Raw genomic sequence first — 23336 nt, 5'->3', positions numbered from 1 at the left:
CCCCTGTCCCTCTATCTTCTCTTATCCATTCTTCTGGCCACTTCCTCCCTCATTTATTTTTTCTCTCATGGAAAGATCTTGATGGCCTCTTTACCTTGTGAGTTTGACTGGGCTAAGACATTTCCACATACAATTTGGCTCCTATGCAGAGGAAATGAAGTAATTATTAGACCTCCATAAAATCTCAACTTAGGGCCTTAAAAATTATAAAACCACAATCTGTATTAATCACTGGACCTAAGAAAGCTCCAGTTGAAAACCATACGAAATATAAGATTTTCTCAACATTTCAGAGCAATGCCTATTTAAAATTATAGTTTGCAAATTACAACCACCATCTCTGCTCTAAAATTTAAATATCTTAAAAACACGAGCGCCTTCAAAGTTGCCTTATGTTTTTATATTTGTAACTTAAGTAATATAAATCCACTAAACTTAGTTAACATTTCAAAACCGTACTCAATGATCCCTCTTTCCCTTCCTCCTTCTGTGTAGCTATAAATCAACTGCTCCATCCATTCAGCCATCCATCATTCATCCATCCATTCATGTATCTATCCATCTGTATATTGATAATCGATCATGCCCAATTACTTCACAGAATTTTTCAGCAATTTTATTGTTAAAACTTTACTGATTTCTTTCTCATAAGCGTATTACTCATATAGTTCAACATTACTGAAAAAACAGTTGGCTGTTATGAGTTGTTCTGCCTTATTTACAACACAGTAGGATATTAATATGAACTTAGCTGTTTGCTCTAATTATATATTATGACTAATTATTTGGAAAAATAATATTTCACTTTAGACCCCACTTGTAACTCAGAATTTCATGTTCACAAAATACTCATGATATTGCCTTGTTATAAACCCTTACAATACTTTCTTAACATTCCTGTATGTTTCTACATGAAATTTTACAGTGAAGAAAGGCAAAATTCAATAAAAATCTCAAAATCAAATACGCTGCCATGATGTTATTGAGTTACAAATTTAAACTCTGAATTCCAGTAACAAAAAAATGCTTACTGGAAAACGTTTTTATGTATTTTTCTGAGCACACCCAACTTTCACCTCCAATTGAAGTAGTTTCATTTACAAGTGTGCCGAATTCATTAAAATAAGCAAAACATATGTTTATTATCAAAAAATTGAAGACACAGTTTTTCGGTACAATTAATTATCTAATCCTTCAGTGATGACTTTCAGAATGACACTTCCATCTGGTGGTCCAAAGCTACATGACAAATTCTGTCATCAACAAAAGCAGAATAAAGTATACTCTTTTTATTTTAAAGTTGGCAATATTCTGATACAAATACATACAATTCATAATCTGCGGAATGTTAAAAAGTTATATTTTAATGGCAAGAAATAACCATATCACCTTTATATAATAATGATGCCATGAAATGTAAGCCATAAAATACATTTAAAATAGATTAAGTGGAATTTTCTCTTACTACTGATTTTCAGGATTAGACTAACACCTGCCTTTTAGTTATCAGGAATGCTACAGATTTTGCTACATGTATCTTATGTTTTAAGCATGCGACTTGATTTGTGTTCTATTACAGTCCATAAAAGACTGAATTATTACACCTGTATATATTTCAGCTACTGCATAGGTTTTAGTTTAAATGAAACACATAGGTTTTCATTTAAATTGTTCAATTAAATATAGGCTTTTTGGTTTTATAGCACAATTTCAACTATGACTTTCATTGTCACTCATCTCAAATAATTTTAGCCAATATTTCCTTAAATTATTTGTTTCCATTTGTTATCGTGCCTGCTATTAATTAGATAATCGTGGGTTACCAAGTTTTATTATTTTGAAAAAAATCCTTCTGGAAATTTTTCAGATAGTGTAATAGGAAGGCAGGGGGCAAGAAGAATGTTTAACAGTCATTCATATCTTAGCATGAATTAGCTTAATTAGGTTCATGGGTAGTGTTAATATGGAACTAGATAGACATTAACTCATATTCTAGCAGTGCTGATAATAATGAGTTAACATTTATTGACTGCCTATAGGGTTGCAGGCACTGTGCTAATGCCTAGACATACAAATATTACCTCCTGTAGTCTTCGCCTTCATGTTAATGAGACTAAATTAGATCTGGGTGAAGGTAGAAGAGAGGATGATATAGGACCGGATGTTGTTACTATGGACCATCTAGTGAGCCATACAGATGAGGACTCGAGCTGTTTTCTGCTACTGTTTGCCTGTGTGACCCAAGAAATGTACATACTGCTGTAGAAGTTTGGCATCTGCATTGGTAAAATGGGAATGAAAATATCTGTCCCGCAGAGTTTCAGGGAGGATTAAACAAACATAAAGTGTGCTTAATCATGGTAGGTATTATTACATGAATGTAGATAAGGACAGATTGACGGCAACGATGTATATTTAAATATGATAAATGCAATTAAAATGTTGATGAACAAATTGGCAATATAAGAAAAAACCTAACTGTTTTATTTTTGTTGTAGCCGGTGAATATATTTTCAAGCAAGAAAAATATATGATTTAAGTTATATCTATTACAAGTAAGTTTATCCATCTAACAATCTAAAGTACGGTTATTCATTTTATTTCTTATTTTCAGTAGAATCCATCTCTCCTTTTATTATTAGCCAAGCTCATCTGGCTCTTGATAGATATAGTCTCCTAACATGATGCAGAATAGTTGTGGATTACCTTTGATTGTCTAAGCCAACAAAAACAGCTTTTTTTTAAATCACAGTTTGTTACTCTGATTGTTGAAATTAAGAAAATGTTGCTTTCATCAAGATATTTTGCCTATATTATGGAAAAAAATAATAAAAATCTCTCCTTTCCTTCACACTGTTATGTAAGAAATCAAATTATTTTTAACATCTCTAACAATGATGAGCAGACAAAGCATGTGTGTAATGATTGTATAACTTTCAGAAGTCGAAAAAGTTATTAGAACATTTAAAAAATGTCCTTCTTGACCCTAAGTATGATTGTTTTTGAGGGCAAAGCAAGAATGATACGAAGTGGAACTGATAATTTTGAATATTAATGTTTGCACCACAATTGAGTTAAAACAGTTAAAAGGTAGCCCCACTCCCAACCCCCAATGTGTCTGTGGTCTTCCAGGGTAAGAGACAATAATGGTAATAAATTTCCTTAGTGGAAATGTTTTAAAAATACATTCTAGGATAAATTTTCACAAAAATCGTTTTGAAAAAAGCCACAGAATTTTTAAAAATGTGTAACAACACTAAATGTTGAAATACATGGCCATTAAGACAGCATTTTGTTTTGTTTTGTTTTGTTTTTTGTTTTTTGAGTTGGAGTTTCACTCTTTTTGCCCAGGCTGGAGTGCAAAGGCACAATCTCGGCTCACCACAACCTCTGCCTCCCAGGTTTAAGTTCAAGTGATTCTCCTGCCTCAGCCTCCTGAGTAGCTGGGATTACAGGCATGGGTCACCATGCCCAGCTAATTTTGTATTTTCAGTTGGTCTCCATGTTGGTCAGGCTGGTTTCAAACTCCTGACCTCAGGCGATCCGCTTGCCTCGTCCTCCCAAAGTGCTGGGATTACAGGCATGAGCCACAACACCCAGCCTAGCAAACCATTTTTAATATAAGATGAAACCTTCTTTTTCTCAGTGTAGTATGTTAGTGTGTCTATAGTGAATACCTGGCTAGAAGACTGTCCAGAATGCCATATAATATAATGTTTGGTCTTTGAGAGAAATATTTCACAATTTTAATTCTGCTATTCTAAATACAACTATTTGATATAAACTTTTAAAGAGTTGGAAAGGAGTTATCTGAAGTTAAGTAAAAGTTAACAGTTTTGAGAATGTTATTGCATAGAAAAATATGAATTTCTAATTCTATTAAGCTTTTGGAAAATTTAAAAACATGCCTTTCAAAGATGGCACTAGATTTAAATTTAAATATAATTCATAAAATATTTTATTTATGTGTGTTAATGTTAAATTTCAATAGTATTCTACACTAGCATAGTGCCTTACACACAGTAGATACTGGAAATTTTTAAATGTAATTCAGTTATTTTTCCTCAGTGCTATGTTGCTTTTCAAATATCTTGAATAGCTTGCAATTTGTCTCTTTTGTTAATTATATAATTTTAATTCATAAAATGAGTTGAACTTTTCTACACATTTATTGGACTAGATTTTTTACTTACTTTGCCATTTAGTATCCACTTTGACATAAATAGGAATTCTGCTTACTTAGGAGATGGCTTGTCATAAAAAGGGAAGGAAAATCTGATCTAGCATGCTAAAATAAAGGACAGATTCCACTGAATGTATTCCTAAATAAATTATTCATTTCGGGATGATACTATGTATTTTCATTCTAAAATGTTTTATCCAATCCTCAATTCTGAGGTCATTCAAAATGTGTCTTGATAATGTTTATTCATATATTCATTTATATGTGTGTATATAATATGGAAGATGAAATTTATATTACCATGAAATTTAAATCTAAGAAATTATGCCTTACGAAGTGATTAGAATTTTTGAGACAAGTTGGAAGTTCTGATTTCCTGAATAATAGCTGGTTTATTCTTAGAAAGAAAATAAAGCAATATATATTTGTGCCCCATCAAATATAGAATTATGGTCTCATTTTCTATTTTTCCATGTTTTCTCCATCAAAACAAAAAGCACTCCTATATAAATCCTAGAGGGTGGATCTCAGTGGTTTCTAGCAGGTGCTGCATATTACAAGGCATAAAACATAAGCTTTTATCTGAAATCTGAATCTCCTGCTTAGTAGCTATGTGATCCTGGATGATTTCTTAACCATCCTGTAGGATGGGGATAATAATATCTAACTCATGGTTTTGTGGTTAATATTAAATACAGTAATTCATGAAAAGTATTTAACACAGTGCCTGGCGTGTAAATGGTAACTCATTATTTTTATTTGTCAATGACGCTAAAGAAAAAAGTTTAAAAAGATTAGATGCAGAAATACAAAACACAGAAACAAAACTCTTAAAATACTGCCAGCTCAAAGAAGAGTGTCCACTTAACATATTTGAAACAAATGTATTTTTTCTCAAAAAATCTAAATACTTGACTTGATAGAACTGCAAATATATGTTAGATGTGCTCTCAGATGTATTTTAGTCTTACTGATATATATTATTTTGAAAACATGTCCATAGCAATTCTATTTTTCACTTAAAGTAATTTAAACAGTACATACAAATGTACCCTTATTAAAGATATGCATATATCATGCAAAAACAAACACACACACAAATACATACACACATATCTTACCACTGTTTGGGAACTGGAGAAAAAGACTAGAGGAAAACAGAAATAATGATGTTTGCCACACTTGTGCTGTTAGTGAGTACAGGTATGAAAACAAGGAAAACGCTGCTGTGGCTGAAGTCATCAGGACAAAACATCTATATGTCTTTTTCCTTCAAATCTACATACATAGATATATTTATACTTTCATTTATGATACACATCTATGTATAGTTATACATGTCTACACATCAGAACTCTGTTTTAAAATTAAATGTACTTTAAGAGCAAGATCATTTCCATTTTCTATTGCTCAGGTATGCTAGCATTCATATTCAATGCTTCATCTTAAATGAAATAAGGAAAAGATACAACCAAAGTACTATTCATGAGCAATTGGTTACTTAAACATATAATCTAAAAATAAATACAAGTATGGTTGGAGTTTTGTTGCTGTGTTTTGTATCTCTACAATTGATCGTTTTAAACATTTTTTTCTTAGAAAAAAATGAAAGCAGTTGACAAATGAAAACAATAAGACTATCATTTATTTGCCAGCTAGAGTCAGTGAGTGAAAGAATACACCTTTGATATCTACAAGTATTCATAAAATGAGAGGTACGGTTAGAAGCCGGAACATTTCCCTTTCAAAACAAAGAAATTATTATACACCTAAAAATCTAATATCACAGAAAAGCCAAACCAAAACAACAACAATGACATCTTGCACAATAAAAGTATACGTCAGAATTTTTTAAAAAAACATACTTGAAATAAGTTTATCTTCTTTTTCTACTTCTGTTTTAACTTTGAGAACACAGAAAAGCAAGGGCAAATATTAGATTTGACATCTATTTACCAAACAATCATATTTTCACTAAAATAAACATATTTGAATAATGCAAGCTAAATTAAAATGCCTAAAAGATATCAGGTTAACAATGTAAGTAATTATATAATGAAATGAATTTTTAAAAATTCAGGTTACTGTCATATACAGCTAAGACCACTGAAAAGTTGTATAGGAACAAGTGCACTTTCAACAGTTTTGATACATTTAGAAAACAAATGCTGACATCTGATAAATGGTTTTCAAAATCTATTTTGTTTGTTCATTCTTTTAAAATATATGACTGAAGAATTACTATGAAACATACATTCTGCATAAAAACGTGCAAAACTAGGAACATTTAAATTAATACTAATGAGATAAACTATCTGCCTATTTCTGTTCACAACAGCTGCACATATTTTAAATGGCTCAATTAAAGTTTATTCAGACTAGATAATTAATCCAATGTGGAGAGTGATATCAGCATTAGATATTTTATACAATAAAATTTAAAATGAAACAAAAATTATTCTGGGAATATTTTCTTGAGGAATAAAAAGAGCAATTCAAAAACATCTAAATAATTAGAAAATATACCTCACTTTTCATAATCTAAATGAGGTTTTTCTCAATTAGGAAATATTACACATCTATTTATTTATATTCTTTCCATTTTCAGGTTTTAAGAATGACTCATTTCTTAAGTCATTTAAGAATGACTAATTTACTTTTAATCCCCCTCTATTGGCATATTTAACTTTGTGCAGGTTACTTTATGTAGTTTTCAAACTCAAATTTGCTGTTTTCCCAAAAACACATGTATTTAGTCCCTTGCAACAGAACTGAACCGAAGTATGGATTTATTGAAAGCAAAATCTACAAAGCAAATATAGATAGGTGAGAAATGATAGGCAGAAATATATAAAGAATATTATACATATATATCTCAGCAATTAGGTAAATTCAGAAAATTGCAGTTTGTTTTACAAGAAAAAAATCTGAGATTTTTCTGTTATGAATATATAATAGAAAATATGTAATAGAATTATGTTGAATTTTTTAGCCGCAATATCTGAAATACAGCAATAAAGCTGAAGAAATAATTTCAAATATGGAGAAAGACTTCTATTTATTTTATATTGTTATTCATTTAATCTTATTCTAAGGGCAAATGATGAAAAAGATAAATCCACATGTGTGTGTCTGTGTGTGTGTGAGAGAGACAGAGAGAGAGAGAGAGAGGAGTTTGGTTTGAAGTTAATTCATTATGAATTGTACGTGTGTTCTCTGATAGCCTAGAAACTCCACTACCACACCAGAAAGAGGACATAGAAAGAATTTGCAACAATCTTTTTAATTTAAAGAGTCAGTAATCTACTTAACTTAGCTGCCAAAAGCTGAATGCCTCTTTGGTTTTCCCGGACAGGATCCTACTATTCTTTCCTTATCATCTTTCATTTTGATCCACTGAGGGTTATTGGTAGTTAGAGGGTTCATCTCCCTGGGACATGTCCCTCACTGCCAGTGCACAGGCCAGCCACCGACAATTGTCAGCCTACATGACATATGAATAGAACTTGAGCCACATCTTTCTCCATACTCCTCCTTTCTTTCTGGCTATGCATCAGGTTTCTGAGCTTGCAATTGCAGGGGTACTAATCCACAGAACTGAGTGAAACTCCTTTGTCTACCTCGGATGCCTTGGCAACTACAAAGAGGAGTCACCAACATTTTTCATATTGTTTCCTAAAAAAAAAAAAAAAAAAAGACAAGAATAAAATGGAAATAATATAAGGCCATCTCTTGAAAAAAAAATGCAAGTCAAAGTGGGTGTGCAGATACACTCTCAACAATATGTTACATTTTACTCTTATAGTAAATTTTCAAAACATTGTTAAACCTGCACTAAAATCACTCAGATTTTTGCTTGCTTAATAATTCCTCACTAAACTGTTCTAAAAAATGACACATGCATTTTTCTTTCATGAAGTTCTAATTTACAAAAAAAAAAAATCTGAGGAAGATGTGTCATGATTTTTAAATTATGAAGAAGAAATTCTAATATATGAGATAACTATAATAAAAAGAAAACCACTTTGTATCTAATGCTTAGTGCATTTCTAGATCAGGTGTGCAAAAGGCTAACTTAATTAACACAGTATAAATTAAAGAGAAAAAGTTAAAAATAAGAATAGATATTTTTGGCCATGTTTTTATGTAAAGGAAGAAAAACATGTAGTTCAGATCAACCTATCTCTAAAGGATTATTATAATACCATCTTTGTCATTGTCCTTTGCTGCAAACATTGTCTACATTTAATCTCGACCAAAATTAATTTTATCCCCTATGTATTCATAGAGCATTTATTGCCACACAAAATTTAATTTTGATGGAAATTATGAAGGGTATGTTTCATTATGCATATATCTATGAATATACACCTATATGTACACACATGTAGTTCATTATTCTTGACTGTGAGGGCTTATGACTATTGACGTTGTCAATTTTTATCTCATTACTCATCACTGCTTACTGTGGGTGCTAATAGTATATTTCCACGGAGTTTGTGTGTGCTGTAATGTAAATTCTGACATTGCTAGTGTCAGTCAGTAATCTACCTCATTCAGTTCATGTCAAGATGATACATCACAATGCTCAACAACTGTCATCTCAGCTTTAAATAGATCTATATTTTCTCAACTTTACAAATAATTTGTTTAGTATCTAGTTACTTTTTTTAAAAAAATGAATAACTCATTCTAATATATTCAAAGCAATTGCTGATTTAAAATATTGCCTCTGAAAATTAAGCAAAAGGAATAGTTCTAAATTAATAATAAAATAACATTATAGAAAGAACATTGATTAAAACTTGCATTTAAAAAAATTTAATCAGTTATATAGACTTTTAAATTTTACTTTAAGTGCATTTTAAAAGGATAACTTTTCAGTGTTTAAAAATATGTAAGTTAATTATGGTGGCACTATTTCAACTCCAACCTTTCCAGAGTTACACTGCCCGAGTATTTGGACATACTTTTGACTTTTTGCCATGCATTTTTCATTCTGTTATTTATTTATTTTTTTCTCTGTGCTCTCCTTTCATCTCCATTGTTAATATTTTTTTCTTTTTCATTATCTTTTCTGTATCTTTTTCTTGTGCCTCTTCTTACGGCCTTTTTTTCTCTATTTTATTCTCCTGAGTTATATTGTCAATTGGCCTTACAATGAAAACTATTTTAAATTGATTCAATTAAGTGATTTGACTCTTTTTCTTCTTCGGCCTAGAAAATGGTGACTCCTACACTAGAAGGGTTTTGAGAAGGGTTTTGAGAAGCATGTCAGGAAGTTTTCTCTCTCCTTTTGCTTTGTCTGTATATAAACATCTCTGTGTCCTTTTAAATTTCATTCTTCTGACCTACTCAACCTTTCATACTGTTCTTTTTATTCCTATTATTCCAAACATTATAACTATCTCCTATACCTATCAAACATTTTCAAAGGTCACTGAATTCCAATTTAAAAAATTATTCTGAATACTCATTATGGCAATTCCTTGAAATTAAAACAAAAATTTAGGAAAATATTTGAATAACAAAATAACTGAACTGTTTTGATAACTACACTTATTACAATATTTCCCTTTTTGAAAATAAGCTATTTTGAATATGATGAAAGCAATTGCTGAAATTAGCTAAGACATCCACAGAAAAAAAGTAACCGACTTTACTTTTGGAAAATCAACTAAACTATTTTGAGTTGACCCTTGAACAACATGAGTTTGAACTGCGTGGGTTCACTTACATGTTGATTTTTTTCCAACCAAATTGATCAGAATGAGAAACCTGTGTATATACGGAGGGCCGACTTTCATTATCTGTGAGTTCCACAGGGTGGACTGCAGGACTTGAGGATACCCGGATTTGGGCATACTCAGGGTCCTGTAACCAATCCCCCGCGTATACCAGTGATAATTTATTTATTTATTTATTACTTTTTTTTGAGACGGAGCCTCGCTCTGTCCTAGGCTGGAGTGCAGTGGCGCAATCTCGGCTCACTGCAAGCTCCGCCTCCCGGGTTCACGCCATTATCCTGCCTCAGCCTCCCGATTAGCTGAGACTACAGGTGCCCGCCAACACGCCCAGCTAATTTTTGTATTTTTAGTAGAGACAGGGTTTCACCGCGTTAGCCAAGATGGTCTCGATCTCCTGACCTCGTGATCCGCCCGCCTCGGCCTCCCAAAGTGCTGGGATTACAGGTGTGAGCCACCGTGCCCGGCCCCGAGTGACAATTTTATACAAGAAGCTACCTGAAGATGCTGAGGTCACCAGGACAATATGAGGGCCGTTTCTAAACAGCCAGCTACAGAAAAAGAATATTCTAATCTTTTCTACTCCAAAGGAAATTTATAAAAATGTTCTCCTAAAATGAGTACACTAATAATATACTCAATTATACTGAATCTCAAAAAAAGAAAAAAAATTGAAACGGAGTCTCACTCTGTCACTCAGGCTGTAGTGCTGTGACGCGATCTCAGCTCACTGCAACCTCTGCCTCCAGGGTTCCTGCCATGCTCCTGCCTCAGCCTCCAGGGTAGCTGGGATTACAGGCACGTACCACCACGTCCGGCTAATTTTTGTAATATACTCAATTTTCAAATTCATGCTTTGTATAATTGTGGGTATATATGCAAACACCTAACGTACAAAAGCCTTCTTAACTTCTTTTTGTCACTAGTCTTCTCCACTACGGAAATGCATCTTCCCAGCATGCAACTTGAGTTCCCTCCATGCCTGTCAACTGAAGTTCAATTAAAAAATACGTTCCAGCCGGGCGTGGTGGCACGTGCTTGTAATCCCAGCTACTTGGGAGGCTGTGACATGAGAATCGCTTGAACCTGGGAGGTGGTGGTTGCAATGAGCTGAGATTGTGCCACTACACTCCAGCCTGGGCAACAGAGCAAGACGTTGTCCCCCCCAAAAAAATGCGTTCCATAATCTATTTTTCTTAGCTAATACACCAGGGGAATCAGGTACATATCCTTTGACTCCCGCAAAATAGAACTTTCAGTTCTTTGCCATTGTCCCTACTAGGTCCACCACTTTACATGTTGTTCTTCTCTCAACTTGGGTGTGTCCAAGCTCAGTCTCTCCATAAAGAATCAACTTCTTTAAAACTTGGATTTCAACTAACTAGAAGTAATATTTTCTTCCTCTGATCTTTAATAACACATTTATTGTGTAATTTTTTAATTTGTGTTTTTTTTTGGTACATTTAATTTCCACTTAGAGTCCAGATGACACTCTCAGTTGCTTAAGTAAAAAGAGCCTCTTGTCCGATTGATCTCAATATTCATTTAGTTTCATTCTTCTGCGTATGGATATCCAGTTTGCTCAGCATCATTTATAGAAGAGACTATATTTTTCCTACTGAGTGTTCCTGGTGCCCTTGTCAAACATCAGTATCATTGACTATAGATATGTTTATTAATTTCTGGACTCTGTATTTTGTTCTATTGGTCTATGTGTCTATTTTTACATCAGTGCCATGCTGTTTTGATTACTTCACCTTTATAGCATATTTTGAAGTCTGGTAGTGTGATATCTCCAGCTTCGTTCTTTTTGTTTAGAATTGCTGTGGCTATTTGGGGTCTTTTGTAGTTCCATACACATTTTAGTTTTCTGTTTTTTTCTATTTCTATAAAGAATGTCATGAGTGTTTTAATAGAGATTGCATTCCATCTGTAGACTGCTTTGGGCAGTATGGTCATTTTAACAATATTCTTCTGATCCAGGATCATGGGATGTCTTTCCATTTGTTTGTATCCTCTTCAATTTCTTTTATCTGTCTCTTGTAGTGTTTCTTGTAGAGGTCTTTCACATCCTTGGTTAAATTTATTTCCAGGTATTTTATCTCCTTTGTAGCTGTTATAAATGTGATTGCCTTCTTGGCTATTTTTTCTTTCAGGTAGCTTGTTGTTTGTCCCCGCATACTTTTAATGCAGGCACTGCTTTGTTGCCTTAGTCCTGCTGGTGGTACAAAGTCTGGGATATTTCTAGGATAAACAAAACCATGTTGGGTGTGAGGTGCAGTACTGAGAGAGTCTTTTTTTTTTTTCAAGGCATGGTTAGGTGTAAAAAAGACTCCGGGTGGGGCAGGGTTGGGGGATTAGATAGATACTTCAGTGCTCCTGCCACTCTCTGTAATACAATGATGGACTCTGAGGAACCACACTTCTGGCTTTTCTGATGTTGGTTTACCATCCTGATTCTTACGTCCTATATGTTGATCTGAGTGCTTCTTTTCTGCTTTTGTTTTGCCTTTGATTTATCAAACCTGACCCTACTTATCTGATGAGGTCTGACTATTCCAATTGGTACAAAAAATCCAGATACTACTATTGTCCATATTTATAGTCAGACCATGATCTGGTTTTCCACAAGCAGCGCAAAGCTCATAGACTGGAGCAACCCTTTGCCTTGTATTCCACATCACAAACTTCCCACCTTTCCCACATTACAGAGAAGACTTTCTTTTCTTTTGGAATAGAGACAATTTGATGGCATGCTTTTCCCTTGCCCCAACACTTTTAGAACTATGTTTTAAGCCTAGCAGAATTCACATTTTAACTACAATAATTGTGTGCAGCACAAATAATGTTGCTGTGGATGGAGCTATGCTATGGTCATAATTTGTCCTGAAAATATCAGATTTATTAGAACTTTCCCTGTTTATCTGGGTTGTTAGCTAATGTTTCTATAACGGCTTTAATTGATGCTTTCCCCATATGTGTTATGTTTTTGGTTCTTAAGTTCTAAGCATGAGGAAAGAATCATGTCCCCTTTCCTCTATCACCTCTTCCATAAGGAACACTTAGGGAATCTGCAATGTGACCACTACCTCCTGGATCTCCTTTTTTTGTTATGATCTAGTACATGCATTACAAAAAAAAAAAAAAGGTATCTAAGTAACAGTTATGTCTTCACTTTGTGAATGCAAAATGTGACACATAGGACTGAGGGTCATTTATGCAATTGGTTAAACAACTTTGAAAAAAGCTTCTGAGATGGAGACACAGAAAATAGCATAACTTTATTTCAATTGCCATTTTATGTACATGGAGAGACTGACATTCAAATAGGCACTTCTATTTCACCAACTCAAATGTGCCAGGTTGTAATCATAGACATAACTACTACACAGTTCTTTCTCCTTTTATTTTTTTTTGACAAAAATTACAAGAAAAATGCCTTACTGTTAAGGGTAGCTTATAATGTAAGAAAATAAATTTTTTAAAAGGAATTGCCAATAAAAATTTTTAAGAATAAGAGACAACAGAATTTATGTAGTGGATATTGAAATAGTAATGTAAACTAAAAATAAATTTTCTTTTTAAAATGCCCTCTGGGACTAAGTGATAATTACCCCAATCCATTTTCCCATGACCTCTTAAAAGAGGGGGTTGTAACACTTGAAATATTCACTCCCAAATGTTTAATTCATATACTGAGTAACATGCTATTGATAAATGTTCTTCTAACCACTTCTGGTGATCAGGCATAGATGGAACCTACACGATGGCGTATTGACTGTGCTCCCCAATGCAGAACCTGATCTTGGTGCCTCTAAAGAATTTCTAACTTTGGGCTGCAATAATAAAATTGATATTTTATTTCTCTCTTAGGCTACTATAAACTATTTCTATGATACTGAGTGCTTAGTGCAATTTTCCCCACTGGTTAGATTTTAGACATGGATCAAGTGATGTTTTTATGTAGTTGATATTAAAAGTATATAAATATTATACACTCTTAAAGCATACCACTAACGTCATATTTCACCAATCGTCAAGAACAATAATCAGAACCGACTAGGTTACCTTTATCAAGGACTCACTATTAGCCATGAATTTATAATGAACATACGCCTACCTGAATTATAATCAATTTTATATACGAATTTAAGTGTAGAACCAAGATAACACAGATAATTCAAAGCAAAAATCTAGTTATGGCTGTGGTATTAATGTACCCATGGAAAAAAGACATAAATACCCTGGAAACTGTTACAGTGCCTGGCTTCTTTGTTCTTTGGTATTCCCAACTATAGTTAGCCTTCATACTCATAGGTCAATGTACAAAGGCAGGCTTTAACACAAACATTTGGCGCATCCATGTCTGGTACTCAGTAAAAAGCATCTGATAAGAAATTTCTAGATGAATTTCACAATTGTGAAGACTCCAGAGCAAGAAGAAAAAACTCTGGGTAAATTGGTGAAAACTTAACCAAAATTATACTTTGTAAAAGTATCCTTTGTAAAAGCATTTACCCTTAAGGTTTTGAAATATTTTTGCAAGTTAAATGGTTATGTATAATTTTAATTAAGATTTTAAAAGAATTTTTCTGGTGTATTCTTGAATAAAACAAAATCCCTAGTACTTGGAATATAGCTTGTGCTGATCATCGTAACTCATTACTTTGGTGAATGAAGCACTCTAATAATAGTGTTAGGGTTTCAATGTACAACCAATTCAGCAAAAGGTTTCACAGGCAACTCTAACAAGACTGCACAGTAAAGATGTACGTTTATCCTTTATTTAGAATGACAAAATCTTAAACATATCTTTCAATACTGTCTCTCTTTTTTTCACAAAGATACACTATATATCAGTAATCTGGACACCAAGTTAATTACAGCTATTATTAGTACCATAATAAGTAGTAATTTAAATACAAGGTAAAATCACCACATTGTCTTGTTTACTACTGATGTTAATTTTAAGCTGACGTTCGATGCTCCCAAAAAAGGCAGCCTATGATTTGTTATCATTAAACTGTCAACTCTGCCTTGAGTTGGAAAAAGATTCACACTACACTTTTTACAGCATATCACTTTATTTTCTATCCGTCAAAAAAAAAAAAAATCCAGAATCGTTTTAATTGTGTCTGTGCTATTTTTCTATTAACTGTTTCATGCATTTTTCCTGGCCTTTTAATTGCAGTTTAATAGTGGTCATTAACACATTAAGGGGTGTTAGAAGAACATTTGAAGTCCTCTTGACTTCTACCACAGTTGACACTTCAATGCTAGAGTAATTTCAGCTATTCATTTATTTAATAGTGACCTATGCAAATGTGGAACCATGTCATTTTACAAATTGACTGTAATAATTAACTAGAAAGGCAGAGTAAAATGAAACAGGTTATAATTAGAATATAACTGCTACAGTATTACGTCAGCTAGAATAAAATAATCTCAAATGATTAAATTGGTTTCAATTATTAAGAATCAGTTTAATGTACCCACTGTTCTGATTTTTACATTTCTCTTTTTTGTGTGCATTAGATGTCACCTCATGCAATTTATGTATTTTATTCATCTTGGTAAAACAGGCATTACAGAAGTTTAATTAAGTAGTAAAAGACTTCACATTATTCTGCTGAATTCTAAATTAGTTGTAGAAACTAGTCAGAGTGCATGCTACATACTATGCAGGATCATTTCAATTAACTGTATCTATTAAACCACCCAACATTCCCCTTACACAGTAAATATATGTAACATGTCACTAGCCATCAGAGTATGTATTTTAACCACATAATTATCACAACTTCCCCAATTGGATCTTGGATGCATCATCTTCATCTATATCACTATTTTTTAACATAGTAGCTGAGCCATCTTTCCAAAACCCCAAGAATTCTCTACATTCATGACTCAGAGACACTTGGAGTCAGGGCTGGCTTCATGATGTGTGTCACATGCAATAGCACAGAGAACCCCCACTCAGAAGGGCTTTGCACTTGGTTTTATCTTCTGCTCTTGCTGTACTCTTAAAATTCTTAAAACTGATGAATAAGAAACCCTGCATTTTCATTTTACACTAGGCCCTACAAATTATGCAGCCACTTCTGCCCAAGAAATCTAGTAGAGATACCTAATGACTTACTCCTTTTTGGTCGAATATTAAACATTTTACTAATCATTTACCTGATTGTTAGAGATTAACTCTCTCTGAAGTTTAACTCAGAAAATTTTCCTAACAGGGCAGTGTGGATAAAGAGGGCATCTGTCTAGCCAGTTAAAATTGGCCAACAACCTTGGCAATCAGTGGAGCCCACATAATCACAGTCGGATCATTTTCTTGTACATACGCTATGTTTTAATCAGCATCTTCATATCCCAGTATTGGTTGACTTATTCATTTCTTAGCAAAACAAGAAAGCTCTGTAACAATAGTGCTAAAGTCAAAAGAGTATTTGAAATATGTTCAGATCGTATGACTACCTGTGTCACCGCTGAGACAAACTGGTTTCTAGCCAATACATATCTCTAATTTCTGAAATATCTTTCCTCTCATAAGAATCTAAGGTGATATCTGGGTAGTTATAAATCCAATTAACAAAGAGAAACCCTGGAAGCCTCAACATTTGGTTATTCTTGTCTCAAAATCTGAATTTTTATATATACCTAAATACTTTTTCTATAAGGGTATGTTTTGATATCATGTTTCTCTCTTCTATTACATCTTCATTTATTCTAGTTTATTCTGACAGCTTTAACACTTTGATCAGTAATTCTGGAAGTGCAATCAAGGAACTTCATGTCTCATCATCAACTACAGTACTAGTTAAAAATGTAAATCACGGCTGGGCGTGGTGGCTCACGCCTGTAATCCCAGCACTTTGGGAGGCCAAGGCGGGCGGATCATGAGGTCAAGAGATCGAGACCATCCTGGCCAACATGGTGAAACCCCGTCTCTACTAAAAATACAAAAATTAGCTGGGCATAGTAGCATGTGCCTGTAGTCCCAGTTACTTGGGAGGCTGAGGCAGGAGAATCACTTGAACCCAGGAAGGGGAGGTTGCAGTGAGCTGAGATTGCGCCACTGTACTCCATGCACTCCAGCCTGGCAACAGAGTGAGACTCCATCGCAAAAAACAAACAAACAAACAAACAAACAAACAAAAAAAGCAAATCACTACTAAATCAAAGTACTATTAATTCTTTCACTTTTTCATAAGTTTTTTCTGTTGTTGTTAGTTTGGAAGTTTCTTGGGTACATATTAGTACTGTCCCATAACGTGGTGGGATAGTTAGCATGCACATCTGGCTTCTGTGCCATGAAGAATTCTCGTTACAACACCAAGACAGAGATTGACAAGCGTAAAGGCAAAGTCCTTTTACTTTTTCTAACACTCCATTCCTTGCTGGAGTCCAAGGATACTTCCAATAGTTAGAACTCATAGTCCGTAACCTTTCCACCCATGTTAGAATAAATGAAACTTTCTGCCCATTTTAATGCTGAATAAAGCGAGATTTTAAAAAGTAGACAAAATCATATGGGTGATTTCTATGAGTTTAGAGAACTATAAATAAGCTATCAGAAAATGATAATCTGGTATCTGGATATTCTGTGAAACAGTTTTAAGAACTAAGGGTGATATAGAACTAACTAAACATTCCAGAGATTGGGTGAAAATTAGCATATATCTCTTATATGGGTTTTAAAAAATTTATCCCCAAAGATTTTACACTTGATCTTAGCCAAAGGCCAAAAAGCAACTGTCCCCAAAGATTTGAATTTTGATTTATAAGTTATAAATCTGGAGACAACCTCAAACACAACCCAAAATCAAACTGATTCATGAAAATAGTGTCCTAAGAACTTAGATCCCTTTGTCAAATAAATCAACTTACTTTTACTATACTTGAAGACCAAAACATTGTCATCTGCACTATTGTAATTGGCCAATTCAATCAAATACATCAATTCAATAATTTATAACAGTAACCCTTCCCACTTTTTAACAATCATGCAAAAAATAACTTATCCAAACTGGTTTTATGACTGATTTAATACATCTTTTATCTGTTCAGGCTGAACACTGATTCAAAAATACAATATACTCAGGGCATCATGAGGTCAAACTGGTAAAAAGAGAAAATACTTATTCTAAAAAGAATAGCAATAATTAAAAAAAAAAAAAACAGAGTTTGAAAGAATGCCTTCAGCTTCAAAACCACTTCTATTTTTTCCAAATGGAATTAGAGTTCTTTATTATAATGTAATTGTAATTAATATTGTGCAGTTGTAATAATATAATTATTATTAATTACATTTTCTAAATGTAATTAAAATCCATCGCTTGGAACAAAGGCAATCACTGGATTACAATTATCTGTATTTCTAAAAGAAACAATTAATATGGCAGGTTTCTGTTACATAGTACAAATAACCAGATACTGTATGTCTTATAATTATTAATTCCTATACCTGGAACAATAGTAAACACAGGTAATATATGCATATTTTATTCTAGAAGGCAATATTTAAAAATCTGCTTTTAATATATTTGTAATTTAGTTTGTGATAAAAAACACTGTACATTTAGATTCATTTCTATATTTATGTGTGACATCTTGAATGACACATATTTAACTTTTCAGAACCATATATATCATAATATATCACAAACAGCATCATTAACATTTCAAATAGGGGTTACTTCTGTATTCATAAGTTAGAATTTAATAGTAGATTAAATACAATTGCATGTGCATACTCATAATAGTGTTACAGAGTTGTCAATTAAATGTTATTAACAGGAGGTTAAATTTTCCGTGAGTTCAGAGACAATGCTGAGTTTCAAATTCCAAGGTTTACACTAGTACCACCCATATGATTTAGTCTACTTTTTAAAATCTTGCTTTATTCAGCATTAAAATGGGCTGAAAGTCTCATTTATTCTAACATGGGTGGGAAGATTATGGACTATCTTCAAGATTAATATCAAATAGTAAAAGCTTGTTACTTTGAATTGCTGACAGACTACTTCATTTTTTGTTTCCATAATAGCTGATATAAATAACTGGGCCCCCCCAAAAAATGGGAAAGAAGACAAACTAAAGAGTAGGCAGTCTTTTTTCATAATACCTTCTCTAGCTTTCACTGTGGCTGACTGTCTTTTAATAATTCTCTATTCAGGTGTTAGCTCTTAATGAAGCTATTATTGTAGAAAATATATTCATATTGATGGAGGGCCAAAAAGCCTTCTCGCTTCAGGTTTCATTTTTTTTTTTTAATTAAGATTTCCCATTAAGAACTAAAGAAAAAAGGTATCTTAAACAAATCTAACCTGACTAAAGCCTCAGTCTTGGCATAATGCTGTATAAAGGGAAAGGATCCAATAACAAAAAACCTAAAAATAATTATTTAAAATCTTCACTCTGTGTCTCCAAATGGCAAAGGGAAAAATGAATTCTTAACATTTGGTAAAGGTATAGAAAATTTTCTCTCCTTGTTGCTTCCCCTATTAATTTACTTCACAGGTATGCCAACTGCTCTCAGAAACCTTTCTATCGGCCAGGTGTGGTGGCTCACGCCTGTAATCCCAGCACTTTGGGAGGCCGAGGCAGACGGATCACAAGGTCAGGAGTTCCAGACCAGCCTGGCCAATATGGTGAAACCCTGTCTCTACAAAAAATACAAAAATTAGCTGGTCGTGGTGGCATGCACCTGTGGTCCCAGCTACTTGGGAGGCTGAGGCAGAAGAATTGCTTGAACCCGGGAGGCAGAGGTTGCACTGAGCTGAGATCGTGCCACTGCACTCCGGCCTGGGCGACAGAGCGAGACTCTGCCTAAAAAAAAGAAAAAGAAAGAAAGAAAGAAAGAAAGAAAGAAAGAAAGAAAGAAAGAAAGAAAGAAAGAAAGAAAGAAAGAAAAAGAAAGAAACCTTTCTATCTCTAAGTTCTGACTGGCGCACCATCCAGCTCAATGCAGCTGTAACTGTAACTCCCTACCCACTCACTCTATTATGTAGATTATACAGATCAATTTCATCTTTACGGGTTGCCCCCCTTCAGAGTCATTACATTATACAAATTCTCCATGACAAAAAAAATCCAAAGAACTCACCCAGTCAAAGAAAACCCTATTTCTTAAAGGTGGTGGTGGTGGTGGAGGAAGGGAGTGGTTAGTTGTGAATAACATGTAAATAAGTTCATCTGCATAAGAATTTTCCTGCTGGTTGATAAATATTTTATAGCTCCACAAAAAGCGCCCCAGATACTTATTTCTCATCTTACTCTCTACTACCTAGCCCTCTGCTGATGCTTCATAAGTGAATTTGGCTTGTACTCTCCTAGCTCTTTTATGAAAACCTGGACTTGAAAAGCAGACATGCTCCACAATATTTGCACTGGTCATGTGTGGAGGGAATGTTCGTCAGTTAAGTACCCCATAGCTACCCACTGCCAGCTGATGCAAAAGTGGCACTGTCACAAATTATCAAATGGGGTATTTGGATAATCTTGCTGGAGTCACTAAATTTGCAACTCTTTTACTGGGGAACACAAAACACAAGAGGCTGGGTGGCTGAACAGTAACATTGATTTGCCTGTAACTGGCCAGTAATGGAGAGGAAATAAGTGTCTAATCTGTGCCTGAACTACTCTACTTGGGATGGGGTTTTCTTGAAGAGAAATAAGGAACCCATTTGCTTCTATTCACCAGGTCCTTCTCTATGGGAATTTCAACTTCATAAGGCAAAAATATAACTGCTTCAGTTCTGGTCTGGATTTTATTATTTTATCTTTAATTCGTATTTTAGCTTCTTACTTTTCTCATGCTAAGGGAACTTTACAAACAACAAAGATTCAGGAATCCCTTCTGGCATTGAAGAAGTCTATGATCCTTCAAATAACTCCCTCAGAAACTTGATCCAGAGAAAAAGGACAGTTCACCATGCATGCACAGCAACAGCAGTCACTAGAGTATCAGCATTTATGCCAACTACCCAAGTTCCATTTTCCAGAGTAACCGAAAGAAAGTCAGCTGATACCTGGACATGCAGCTGGGAGCATTACAGGAGAGAAATCCTGAGCTAGCAGAGCTCATATCCTTTTTAATGGGAAGTAAGTGTACCTGATCTTGCTCCAGAGGGAGACACTATTTTTATGGCAATGGACAGTAAACAAACCTGCCCTTTGCTCCAGAGAAAGATGCTATCTCTCTTTTCAAAGGTTGTTCATCTTACAAACATTCTTGAGGTAGTCTGGAATAAAGGCAGACAGTGACTCTATTCACAAGACATGCCCAAACACAAAAGCCCATGGACGGTTGTCTCACAATCTGATTCTTCTCTTTTTTGATATATAAATATTGTTCCTACCTCTCTTCATTTTTCATACTTCTCAATTCCTTCACATTTCTATGTTTTCCTCAGCAGTATGTTTACTTTTGGCATTATGGTGTCTCTTCTTAAGAAAAACACATAAACTACCATATTATATTAATTTTTCATAAAAATAAAATGTTATGATTAAAAGTACATGTGTGTATATGACACATATACAGTGTTATGTACATATCATCCACATAAAACTGAGCAACTAATTTATAATCATATTGCATTTTTTATATGGTGTAAAAAATGATTTCTTCAGTATGCATGTTCTCCATCTATCAAGTCCCATGTAAAAACATTACATGAACAGTAAAATGAAATTGAGATATTCCTCACAAAGAAATACTGAAAGTGTTATTCATACCGTGGTAGTATTTTCTTATCAATATGGTGGACAAAAATTAGAAGAAATAAGAGCAAACCTAGTTTATATGGATATGCATTTCCAAATCAAGTTTATCGAGAACTTACTGGTTAAAACAAAGATGCAGTCAGAGTTAATTTTGAATACATGCTCATAATAGAATTCCATATCTCCTGTGATGTAGCTGTGGCATTATGTTCCCTTGTGAGGTGATTACAGAGGTAAGGTGGAAATGAAGAGTGATAAAGGGTATAATGACATCTGAAAGGCCAAGAATGCTGTTGTCAAAGCTGAAACTGAAACAGATCCTCTTTAAAGCGTCTCCTTTTCTCAGGTATAATTCTGATACTAATAGTGAATGGGATGTAGCTGTATTTTGCCAGTTGAATAGCAAAGAAAGTCTTTGAACAGCAAAGACTCTAGGGTGGGTTGGATTTTGGTCCTGCACCCCTGCTAGTTCTTTTTGTTTCTAATTCACATTAATCTTCTTAATTACCCACATAATTAAAAGAATCATAATGTGGCAGATCCAAATGTAGTTCTAAGTGATGAAATAAATAAAATAATTTATATTGTTACATTTTATAAACAAAACAAAATAATAGAAGAGGAAACATTTTAATTATAGCCAACACTCAATTAACTGGAATTTTTAAAAGCAAATAACTCAGGTTTGCTGATCATCTTTTCTGAAGTAAACAAAAATTCTGTTCTGCTTTTGTTGATCAGTTATGTTTAATTAAGAGCAGTTTTGGTCAAAACTATTTTTGGTAATATTACCACAACCATCATGGGTTTGAATGAAGATTTTCCTGGTTGTGTCAGTCATTCTCCCCTAAAGGAAAGGCACAGAGAATTACTTTATTTAATAGGAGGAACATATTTGCATTTCAAAATACATTGACAAATGTTTATTGAATGTTCATTATGCTTTTTCTTTATGAATATCTACAAGAAAATGTGAATAATGCTATTATAACTCTCCATCAGTTCTAGTCACCAGCTAATGCAGATGGAAAGGGAAATACAGGGCCACAGAAGGAGATTGAAAAGCACCGGCCTAAGCAACTTTGGAAAATGGACACACCCATATTCACACCACCACAACCGAAGAATAGAATGTTTCTATCACCCGGAAAAGTTCCCTCATTCCCTTTTGCAGCCAGTCACCCTCATTCAACCCCTGGCTCCCAGCAACCACTGATCTAATTTGAGTCACCATAGATTATTTTGCTTATTTTGGAATTTCATCTCAGGGAACCATACTGTATGCATTCTTTCATGTCTGGCTTCTTTTGATTAGTTTGTTTTTTTGTTTGTTTGTTTGTTTAGACTCATCCAAGTTGTTAAGTAGTGGCTAATCTTATATTTTATTTATTTTTATCGCTGAGTAATATCTCCTTATATGAATATATTAATATGTCAACATTTAATAATGCATTCACTTTTTGTGGGTGTTTAAATTGTTTCCAATCTGGAGCAATTTGAACAAATATGCTATGAACACTTTTGTACATGTCTTTTTGTGGGCTTAGGTTTTAGGTTTTATAGTAAATAGCTAGGAATGGAATTCCTGAGTTATATGGTACATACACATTTAACTTTACAAGAAAGTGTCTAGGAGTTTTCCAAAGTTGCTGTATTATTTACACTGGGAGCTGCTATGT

The 23336-nt window shown here is 33.8% G+C and overlaps 2 long non-coding RNA genes across 3 annotated transcripts in view; one reads left to right on the top strand and one right to left on the bottom strand.

Moving 5' to 3' along the window:
• Positions 1-23336, bottom strand: part of LOC129060456 (uncharacterized) — a 147022-nt gene that overhangs the window by 112499 nt on the left and 11187 nt on the right. The gene's annotated exons all lie outside the window — the stretch shown is intronic.
• The window catches only part of LOC129060457 (uncharacterized), a 29884-nt gene continuing 28366 nt past the window's right edge, over positions 21819-23336 (top strand). The window contains exon 1 of the long non-coding RNA XR_008527195.1: positions 21819-22003. This is a non-coding gene — a long non-coding RNA (uncharacterized LOC129060457). The remainder of the gene's footprint in view (positions 22004-23336) is intronic.

This window comes from Pongo abelii, chromosome 6 (genome assembly GCF_028885655.2).
Source record: "Pongo abelii isolate AG06213 chromosome 6, NHGRI_mPonAbe1-v2.0_pri, whole genome shotgun sequence".
Lineage (NCBI taxonomy): Eukaryota > Metazoa > Chordata > Mammalia > Primates > Hominidae > Pongo > Pongo abelii.
The sequence above is the reverse complement of the archived record's forward strand: the minus strand, read 5'-3'. Positions and strand labels throughout refer to the sequence as shown.